Source organism: Eucyclogobius newberryi, unplaced genomic scaffold (genome assembly GCF_026437365.1).
Source record: "Eucyclogobius newberryi isolate DKJ021-1_F unplaced genomic scaffold, fEucNew1.0.hap1 SCAF_1, whole genome shotgun sequence".
Lineage (NCBI taxonomy): Eukaryota > Metazoa > Chordata > Actinopteri > Gobiiformes > Gobiidae > Eucyclogobius > Eucyclogobius newberryi.
Genome location: NW_027315723.1, coordinates 28154475 through 28165070, shown reverse-complemented (window position 1 = coordinate 28165070; position 10596 = coordinate 28154475).

Below are 10596 nucleotides of genomic sequence, written 5' to 3'. Positions count from 1 at the left end.
TGCGTCAGGTGCCAGAAAGATGCCAGGAAATAGGCGCGTCTACTTTCCACCTCGCCGGGCGCGCTCTGATATTTAAGAGCAATCAAATTGGGCAAAGTTTGCGATCTGGAGAGCTGTTTTCCAAAGCAGATGTCGTCGGCCTGTTGCGCGCTTGGCCTCGACTCCCTCGGGTGCCTCCGGTGCCTCCGGTGCCTCCGGTTGCGCACACACGGGCTGGAAACACACACACGCGCGCGCACACAGGTCCGGTATTTAGCGGGAGGCAGACAGCGCTGTTTGGAAACGGAAAACTGGGAAACGTGTGTCTCCTTCGCGGCCCGGTCCAGGTGGCGTGGATTGCGCTTAGCTATTTTTTGCACGGTTTCGACGCAGGCCCGACAGAAAAAAGTTAAAGAGCTGTTGAAAGTAAAGCTGTCCCTGGAGTACTGTAAAAGGTGCGCGGTCTGATCGCTTTCTGACCACTGTTAAGTGCCCTGCTGCGTAATAGACAAAAGCCAGTCGTTTAGTGGAACGGCACTTTATTTTTATTTTTTATCGCTGTTTAATATAAATATTAAAATGTAAGATTAGAAAACACTTTAACATACGCACACTCAGCCACCGAGAGCTTAAGAAAAAGTATTAAATTGCCCCCCAAAAATGCTGACACATTTTCCTGATAAAATAAAACTTATTTATCTGCTTTTCACGTGTATTTTAAGACTAAAAAGAGTGCATACTGCCGCTGGAGACGATGGCAGTGATGCGCTAAAAGCTGTTTTGTTCCGCGGAGGTCTCGGGGTGTCTGAATAAAAAGGGTTAGGAGAGTTGGTGATGGAGAGGAGGGCGCATACATAAGACTTTGTCCGCGTGTATTTATGAATGCGTAGGCGTGTGACAGTCTCTTAAGTCCTCGATGGGGCCTTGTTCAAAAGTATTCTAAAAACCCAGGATAAACTACTGTAATTGATCTAATAAAGAAAGTGTCCTTATTCTGTGCGCGCTGGGGCCATTCTGGCGCAGCCTGGCCCCCGTGACCCACATCCCTCTTTTTAGGCTACAAGTGCTGATGATGGAGGCGGGCGCACCGTGTTTATGTGACACAGACAGAGGGAGAAATAGCCCAGATAGAGAGAGGCACAGAAAGTTGGGCTTGTCCTCTGTGGCCTGGCTCATTCAGTGAAAAACCAGCACACACTCATGGAAAAAAGCCTTTATTTGCATGCCCGGAATGATGTTAAAACGTAACGAGGACACACACACAATGTCGCCTATTAATAAAGCAAAGCATACAACGTAATATTGCCAAATTGTACTAAATTGTGTATGTGGTTGTAAACAAAATGCATCTAATTCCAGCTGTAGTTGGTTGTCCAAAAGAGGTCATGTCCCACAGCAGCGATGTGCGGTGCCAATAACACACACCAAACAACCCAACCAAACACTAGACTTCAGCTATAGAGTTATGTTACTGATTTCAGAAGTTCACTAACACTCGCAGATTCCCAGAAAGCAAGTAAGCCACGTGCGCACGCTCCAGAATATGGATCAAAGTCTGGTGGAATGCCCATAGCCTATACAACACACTTTAGGACATTTTTTATTGTTCACGGTGAAATCTAAATGTAGTTTATAGCATGTAGTTTGTATAGAACTATTTAGGACGCAGACGTAAACATGTTTGTGTCTGGGTAAATAAGAAAAATACAATTTCACGATGACTACTTACTGCTCTATTCTTGTTAGCTATACTCTCTGTTCTTAACAATCTAATTGCCTATAAGAATAAGAATAATCAACACCTATCACCAAAGCATTAGGCTGCATTATTTTTAGATATTCGATGAAATTGCGATTATTATTTGTTCAGCAGCCGACACTTATAATCATTCCTTCATCGAGCGTTGAAACCACAATATTTTCTTGAAAAGACCTACAATACGGGTCTACGAAAGTGCATAAACCTTGAAATCTGTGTCTATCCTAGAGTTGGGCTAAAGTCAAAGCGAGCGAAGGGCGTGCGCGCTCCTCGTTCACGCGCGCGCACCAGCGCGTGGAGCGCCTTGGAGGTGCAGTGCGCATGAGACGCGCAGTGGGAAACCGCCTGGAACTGTATTAAGGCTGACGTCCTTAAAACAAACAATGGCAGCATGAAATAAGGGCTTAGTGCTCAAAGTCAAAGAGCCCCCCCAGCCACTGTGCCCTGTTTATCTCCCCGTCTGACACACGCGCGTGTTTCTTGGGGGTTACACGCTCGCAGCTCCGTTGGGAGGGGACCAACTTTGCTTCTGTGAACTCTCACCTGTCAACACACGGAGAGGACTTTACTTTGTAAACACGAAAGGACTTTTATGTTTACCTCTGGCGGTGACTTAGTCTAATTCACTGAGAAACGAACACAATAAAAGACTTAAGTCGAATTAAATAAAAGTATAAAATGCAGCACTGGTTGTTGTTTTCTGTGGAGGTCTTAACTTTTGTCTATCCAGTTCCCTCTCAAATGTATTAATTTAGGTTTTAAGCAATTGCTTTTGGTTTAGTTAACCTCCATCCATAAAAATAATATACGGGTGGATATTGATCCCTGATTTTTACCCAGTTATAGGCTTTTGCTGGACGTATACAACTAACAAACAACTAAGAAACAGTGAAAAGAGAAAACCCGTTTGTTACCGATAAGACTTGCTCTGTTTTGTCTTTTCTAATCGGCTATAATCATATTATTCAGTGGAGGTAAGTGGTTCTCCCTAGGGGGCGTATTGTGCTGCACTAAATCCTGGTCATAAAAAAAGATGAGAAGAAAAAAGAAGATATACAGCCCCAACACAGACGTAGTCATAAAATCAAAAGAGCTATTAGATCTAAAGAGGGAGGAAGCAAAAGCCTTACGGAAAATACATTAACGCAGTGACGGACAAGGGCAGGGGGCTTCTAATAAAATGCAGGTTAATGAGGTTTTAATAGCTCTTGAATATATGCTTGGTTAACGGCCACACACACTCTCTCTCCGTGCTTTCTCTAGGTGACTGATGCAATTAGGAGTAATTAGCCAGCGGTTACCTGTAACTCTGCCTTTGTGTCGCTGTAAAGATTGGAAATGCTATGAAGTGACCTATCCGAGGCTTAAGTAGCTCCTGTCGACACATGCATTACATTTATGTTCAGCAGTGTGCCACGCTCTGTACCTGTTGGCACCCTCTTGTTCATTGTAACCTTTGACCCACAGTGGATTTTCGCTGTTGACCCGGCCTCTTTGATGACCCATGACCCCAGAAAAGCCCAGGATGTCCCAGGGCGAGGTCAGAACCAGGCTAATGCTGTTGTTGCTGTTGAAGACTTGCAAACTCAGATGGTTAATTACTCATCCGTGGTATTTGTGCGCTGATAAAAAAACAACACCATTTTACCTTAGTATTATTGAGTAAATTCAACTTCATACAGTTCAGACCCCACATCTAAACACCGCAGAATATCTTAATTTATACCTTGAATTCATCCTCTGAAATGTATTTAATTACGGACCTTTTATGAGTAATTGATTCTGGTTTGGTCATAATTCAAGCCCTTTTTCTAGTTTTGGTTACTGTTTTGGTTAAATTTGGACCGTTTGATTGTTTTTTGGAGTTGTTTTTTGTATGTGCATTTGAATCTTGAATTTAAAAGGCATCAATACACACATATATCTTCAAATATATAATAGAGAAGTAGTGATGGATAAATAATAGATATGGTCTTGTTGACAAAGAGACTTGTTATAGTTCTTCTTTGTCCCTTTACATTGTACTTATCTGCACTTCCACAGGTGATGCACTTTCGTACCATCCTCTCCCTCTATAGTGGTTTGTTCTATAATGTAAGCCTCTAATGCATACATGTGTGTAGTAATTAATCTGAGTGTCTTGACCACGTTCCCTCTGTTGGACTGAGCCTGAACACTCACCAGACACAGGTCAAAACACAGCAGCCCATAATGGCACGCTGGAGTCACTGTACTCAACCACTCTGTGCTTACATCCACTCAGACACGCACACCTGGACCAACGCGCACAACCCGAGATCCTGCCGTTTTCAAAGACTTTCCCCGTGGACAGAGCCGTGTGCCAGCGCTGCTATAAATCACAGGGAGGCTGGTGCTGAGGGCATGGTGCACCTTGTCCACGCTGCCCCCACTCCTGAGCTGAATAAACCATAACATCCTGCCTCCCGTGCTGCTCGACGGCCTCGGAGCACGACCCCTGGGAAGACCCCCCCCCCCCCCCCCCCCCTCCACGCCCCAGTCTGTCTCTCCTCCTCCCTCCATCACAATCTCTTTTCTCCCTTTATCTTTAGGATTTACATTTTTTACATGGTTTCGGGGGGGAAATCTTGTTTTTGGAACAATTGCGTGTCTCTTATTCTGCCATTATAGTGTTTGAGTTGTAAAGAGAATGGTTTACCTAACTTTTATAGCCTGTTGACTCTAAAGTGTAGATACATAAAAAAATCACAAATTAAACACATTAATTAGACTGCACACGTTTCTTCTTATTTTGCTATTATTCTCTGGATTGTTCAGTGAATGGAGAGTAAAAAGAAAATACACTTTACTGATATGTACTATACCGCACAGGGAAAAGGGAAAGTAGTGGGAAACAAGTGTTTAACACGCAGACACTATATCCTTATCCTGTCGTGTGCCACTCTTTGGACCAATCAGATCCCTCCTTTAGCCTCATCAGATACTGTATGTTCTAAACATGCCTCTGTGTTCTCCAGAGGAAGTATAATGTTTATTCAGGTATAATGTTTATTCAAAAAGTCAGATTTAACAAAGTATGGGTAGGGCCACGGTTGCAATGCAAAAACTCAAACAGAAAACAATTAATCCAAGATTGTGTTAAGAGCTGTCTTGTGATTATTTGTTATGATCAAGCCAGGGAATCAGATCACATTACTGCAATTTGTTCCTTGGCATGTAACCATACACGTGATTACTTTCTTCACATTTCAATTTTGGAGAAGTGAAATGCCAGTAGATTTACTGAATTGTAACAGTGTCTTTTAATTTTATTCCTTTTCAGAAAAAGCTTCAGTTTCATCCTCATGCACTACTGATGTGGCACCTGCTTCTGTTAATATTGATTCCAGTCGGAAGGAAAAATAAATTACAAGTCGACACGTTAATATTATTCTTTGGCCGATGGTAATGAAGTATTAGCAGCTCAGAGATGTGAAATCTAAACAATCTATACAATAGTACAGTTCATGGAGATTTGTGTTACTTTCCCGCACCTAAACACTAGTGACAGTAAAAGGAGGAAATGGAGCTGAAGGTTCAGTTGTTGCGGCTGGGATGGGGAAGAAGAGCGTGAAGCTAAAATGCAGTGATGGAAAGTAACAAAGTACAGAAGTACTGTAGTAAGTAAAATGTTACTTTCACAGTACTTTTGTACTTTGTTACTTTCCGTCACTGTATTTTAGTTTGAGAATATTTGTATTTTTTTACTCCACAACATTATTTTACGTAAAGTACTTTTCTGTAGTGTTTGAAACTCAGTCAGTCGCTTCCTTTGACTAAAAAACAGCATAATTTTCTATCAAGATCACAACATTTGATGCTTTCCTAGTTCTCAAAATTAAAGTAAAGTACATTTTCCCCCTCTGTATCTGACAAACTTGAATACTTCTTCCACCGCTGCTGAAATGCCGTTATAAAGGAGGTGAGAGGGTGCGTTTATTTCAATGATTTGAGATGATCGGGCTGCAATGATTAATAGGAACAATTGTGACTAATTGACTTTCACTAGCAAGGACCACGACCCCAGCCACGATGCAAAGTGTTTATTGGCATGAGAAACATGAACAACACAAATGTACAGAAGTTGGTGCCATTTTGGGGCTTCTGGCGATGAGGGCTGAAGGCTCCCGGGCCTCCATACCCCCATCTAGGAGATACATTAGAATAATTAGAACAATTAAACAGAGGGATGGGAGGGAGGGGCACAACGTCATGAACACAGGTGTATGTGATCTGGATGCTTAGATAGTGTAGCCGCAGGAAGGGGCGTGGTCCTGCTCCCCAACTTAAGATAACAAATGTATCTTCATATATGGAAATGACTGTTGACTGTTGATTGTTAATAAGAGCATGCAGTTTCCAAAACACACGCAAAAGATGTTTTCTAACAAATGCAGGGGCATTATAAATGAAACCGCCCAAAAAAACTATTACAATTTGTGATTTTCATGAATAAGAAATGTTGTTTGTAATTATTCTCAATCTAGAAGCCTTGATTCAGCCTAATCCCAATTTTATCTGGTTGAATACTGATCTTAGTTTACATAAAATAATAATTAGTTACTTGAAATAATCGTTTGACTACCGGTAGTCGCCAAATACACAAAAAATCATTTCTGAGAAGTGAACTACTGAAGTCATTGTTGAGTAGAAATTGTATTGTTCCATGAATCATGACCATTGTCATCCTGCCAACAGAAACTTCCCCTGTGTTTTTTGGGCACATACAGAACCAGCGCAGTCTTAAAGGATCAGATTAGTCCAAGATTAGCTGGGCATGTGTCTATTTGTGGCTTCATTGTCACCGAGATAAAAGATCTACTTACACGCGCATGAGCTACCATCACATGCAGTCAAGTGGACATATTTATTTTGGTTGCAATGACAGTTAATGAAACAACCAATGCACTTACTGTAGTTGGAAGAGATGGCGGGATAATCTCTTTTCTCTTTCCTCTTTTCTCTCGGCGTGGCTCATGCAAGTGAGCGATGCCTTGGCTATGCTCTAACCTGGTTTAAATGTGCTCCGTCGTCTCATGATGCCTCTCTTTTGTTCTGTCTGAATAACAGCACGAAGAATTATGTCTAATGCTCTTTTCCCTGTCCTTCTCGACAGCAGCGCGCTTTTGTCCATTTACTGAGAAGACCGTGGGCTTGGTTGGGGGAAAACAGCGGAAACTTACATTGTCGTTGCGTAGAAGACACTTACCTAAAAGAACTATCACCTTTACCCTATTTTCAAACCAAATCTTTATTGACAATGCCTCAAGGATCCTATCAAGTCCAGACATTATTCTATACTTACTTCTGCATGAAAATACATAGCTTCAAAGTGTGTATATCAGTGCATGTTAGAATCTATTATCTTATTTTTCTTCTGTGTGAAATTACCATAACTCTACTAACTCTACTAAATTATTTTCTGTGATACATGTGAAACATAATGCATTATAAAAAAAAAATAATAGTGCACAATGAAGCCTTTTTATCTGAAGTGAAATTCTGTTTTGATGTCTTTTTCTTTAGTAGTGGAAGTAGCAGATATAATAGTAGTAGTGGTAGTAGTAGTGGCAGTAGTTGTAGAAGTAGTAGTAGTAGTAGTGGCAGTAGTTGTATTAAAAGTAGTAGTAGAAGTAATAGTAGTAGTAGTGGCAGTAGTTGTTGTAAAAGTAGTAGTAGAAGTAATAGTAGTAGTAGTGGCAGTAGTTGTTGTAAAAGTAGTAGTAGAAGTAGTAGTAGTAGTAGTGGAAGTAGTTGTATTAAAAGTAGTAGTAGAAGTAATAGTAGTAGTAGTGGCAGTAGTTGTTGTAAAAGTAGTAGTAGAAGTAGTAGTAGTAGTAGTGGCAGTAGTTGTAGTAAAAGTAGTAGTAGACGTAGTAGAAGTAGTAGTGGTAGTGGCAGTAGTTGTAGTAAAAGTAGTAGTAGAAGTAGTAGAAGTAGTAGTAGTAGTGGCAGTAGTTGTAGTAAAAGTAGTAGTAGAAGTAGTAGAAGAAGTAGTAGTGGCAGTAGTTGTAGTAAAAGTAGTAGTAGAAGTAGTAGAAGTAGTAGTAGTGGCAGTAGTTGTAGTAAAAGTAGTAGTAGAAGTAGTAGAAGAAGTAGTAGTGGCAGTAGTTGTAGTAAAAGTAGTAGTAGAAGTAGTAGAAGTAGTAGTAGTGGCAGTAGTTGTAGTAAAAGTAGCAGTAGAAGTAGTAGAAGAAGTAGTAGTGGCAGTAGTTGTAGTAAAAGTAGTAGTAGAAGTAGTAGAAGTAGTAGTAGTGGCAGTAGTTGTAGTAAAAGTAGTAGTAGAAGTAGTAGAAGAAGTAGTAAGCAGTACATTCTCACACTACAGCGTCTCTTCAGATGACACTTTGTCCAGTGTCTTTAGCAGAGCTGATGCCCCGGGCTGTTCCTGCTGCTCCGGGCCTTTTCCTTGCAGGAATCTCTGCTTCCTGTTCTGAAGGTTGTGGAGATGGGCTGGACTGTCAGTGAGATCTCCCGGAGCAAAGTGACAGGGCTTTATCCACACACTGACCCGCGAAGAGGACACAGGAACTCAAAGACATGGCCGCGTGTAACCCTAGAAAATGGAATCTTCTGCATGATATTTGAACGTTATACTCGAGCTGGGCCGTCCAAAGTATTTTATCCAGAGCCACATGTATATTTTCTGAAGCTTTTCATAAATCTGGATATACTATAGCACACCTTGCAAAAGTATTCGCTTCAGTGGCAAAACAGTTCCATTGATTGAAGAATCTAAGTGTAAAAAGCGCACACTGTGGTTAAAATACAAAAAGAATCATCACATTTATAAACTCATCTCACCATCATAATAAGTCTTTACATTGTGATTTCTTCTCCTTCTATAAATTGGCATCATATTGTGACTCCTGTGTGTTCTGTCGTGTGTTCTGTGTCTATGGTCAATGGTCCTGGATCCGATTGTGCAGTTTTTAGTTGGACAGACTGTAGAACATGCAAAGAACGTGGTACAATTGTGATGGGACTTTAAATACTTGATCATTGTGTGTTTTGTAGCTTTGAGTTGAGAGTTAAGGCTTGAAAATGGATATAAGATGTGCCAATATGAGCACAATGTTTGATCCCTGAGTGGAATTTGTGTAAAGCGAATGAAGAAAACTGCCAAACATACAGTACATGGAGTGAAGTATATGGAGTATTAAAGCTCGACATTGAAATATTTGCGCATACACTATGTCCCCTCTTTACTCATCTTAATCTCAATCTATAAAGTCTGTCCACAGATTAGAGGATGCTCTCTTAGGAGACGCAAAGACAGTCAGTGAAGCAGTTTGCACTTAGCTGAAGATTATCCGCTAAAAGGAGCGGGAGAAGGAAAAGAGGACGCACTTAAGAGATGGACACAGGCCGGATAGAGATAAGACTGCAGCGCAAATGGAAATAAAGTGCGATAGGGTTTACCAACGTGATGCGTCCGAGTGAACAAGGAGAGAAGAGAGGAGGTGACAGGGGACAGAGAGGAGAGATGAGAGATAGACAGAAGGAGGAGGAAGCAGGAAGCATGAGCACAACAGCAGGATTAGGCCACAAACACAGTGCCCATGCAGTGTGAATAAGTGGCCAAATCTGAGGCTGGATCTGCCTGATCTGCAGAGGGAGCAGGACCGTCTGAAACAAACGCTGAAAGGAACTACTTCATTTAGCTGTCCTGGTTAATGTAACTGTCCTAAATTAGTTAAGACAGGGGTGTCCAAGCGTTTTTCACTGAGGGCCACGTTTTGAATCTTATACGGAGCAGAGGGCCACAGACAACCCGACAAAGTGACTCATTTGAAATGTTGCATTGTTTGATGCGCCGCCACTCCTTTAATAAGACTTGGATCATTAATATTAGGCTGTATAACAAAACAAGATGCTCAAATTTGTCCAATTTTACAGTAAAAAGTAGTACTTTTTGTCGTTTGGACCAACTTAGCAGGAAGCCGGAGGGCCAACAAAAATTGGTCTGAGCCATAGTTTGAACATGCCTAAGTTAAGATGTTAAGATTTACAGATTTGTAAATACAATTTCCATTAGTCAGCCCCATGTCAGCTGTTTCATCTCCATCAAATGTGAGGAATTAATAATGATGCAATGAAAAGTAGTTTGAGACTTGCTCTATTTACACCAAAATATATTATTATCTACAAAAGAAATTACTTTTACAGATAAGAGTAAATACAGATCGTTCTCATCTCCAAATAGTTTCAAATTTATTTCAGAATGTAATGAATTCCCAAGGATGAAATGGAGCAAGGTAAAAGGGGTGAGAGCAGGAGACGAGGCGGAGGCTGTCCATGTTAATCTCCTCATTTTCATTTCTCTTACCATGTGGGATTAGAATGATTTTATTTAAAGTGTCAGCTTGAGCTCCTAGATTGAGAAATCTGGATTTCACAGGGATTATTTTAGCACACATGGAGAGACGCACACACATCTCTTCACTCTAATGACCTGCTTGAGCAACAAATGGTATTTATACCAAGGCATATCAAAAAGTATTGTATTACACACACTGTAAGTAATATTGATCCTTCAGAATAACAGGCTCCACTTTGTGAACTTGAAACTAAAACAAGTTACTCCCTAAAACAGGGAGATTGTGGCTAATCAAATGTCTCATATTAAAATAGCACATTTGGTTTTGACTCACGCCTGATGCACCTTTATCTTTTATCCAGGCTTGGGAACACCACTAATATCTTCCTGCTTTAGTATGTGTATTTTTGATGGCATTAAAGTGAAATGAGGTGAACACAGCCCCATCCTTCTGCGTGTCAGATTTACCATCTAATCTACATTAGGATAAGTCTGTGAGCACTCAGCTCTCAAAGGAAGA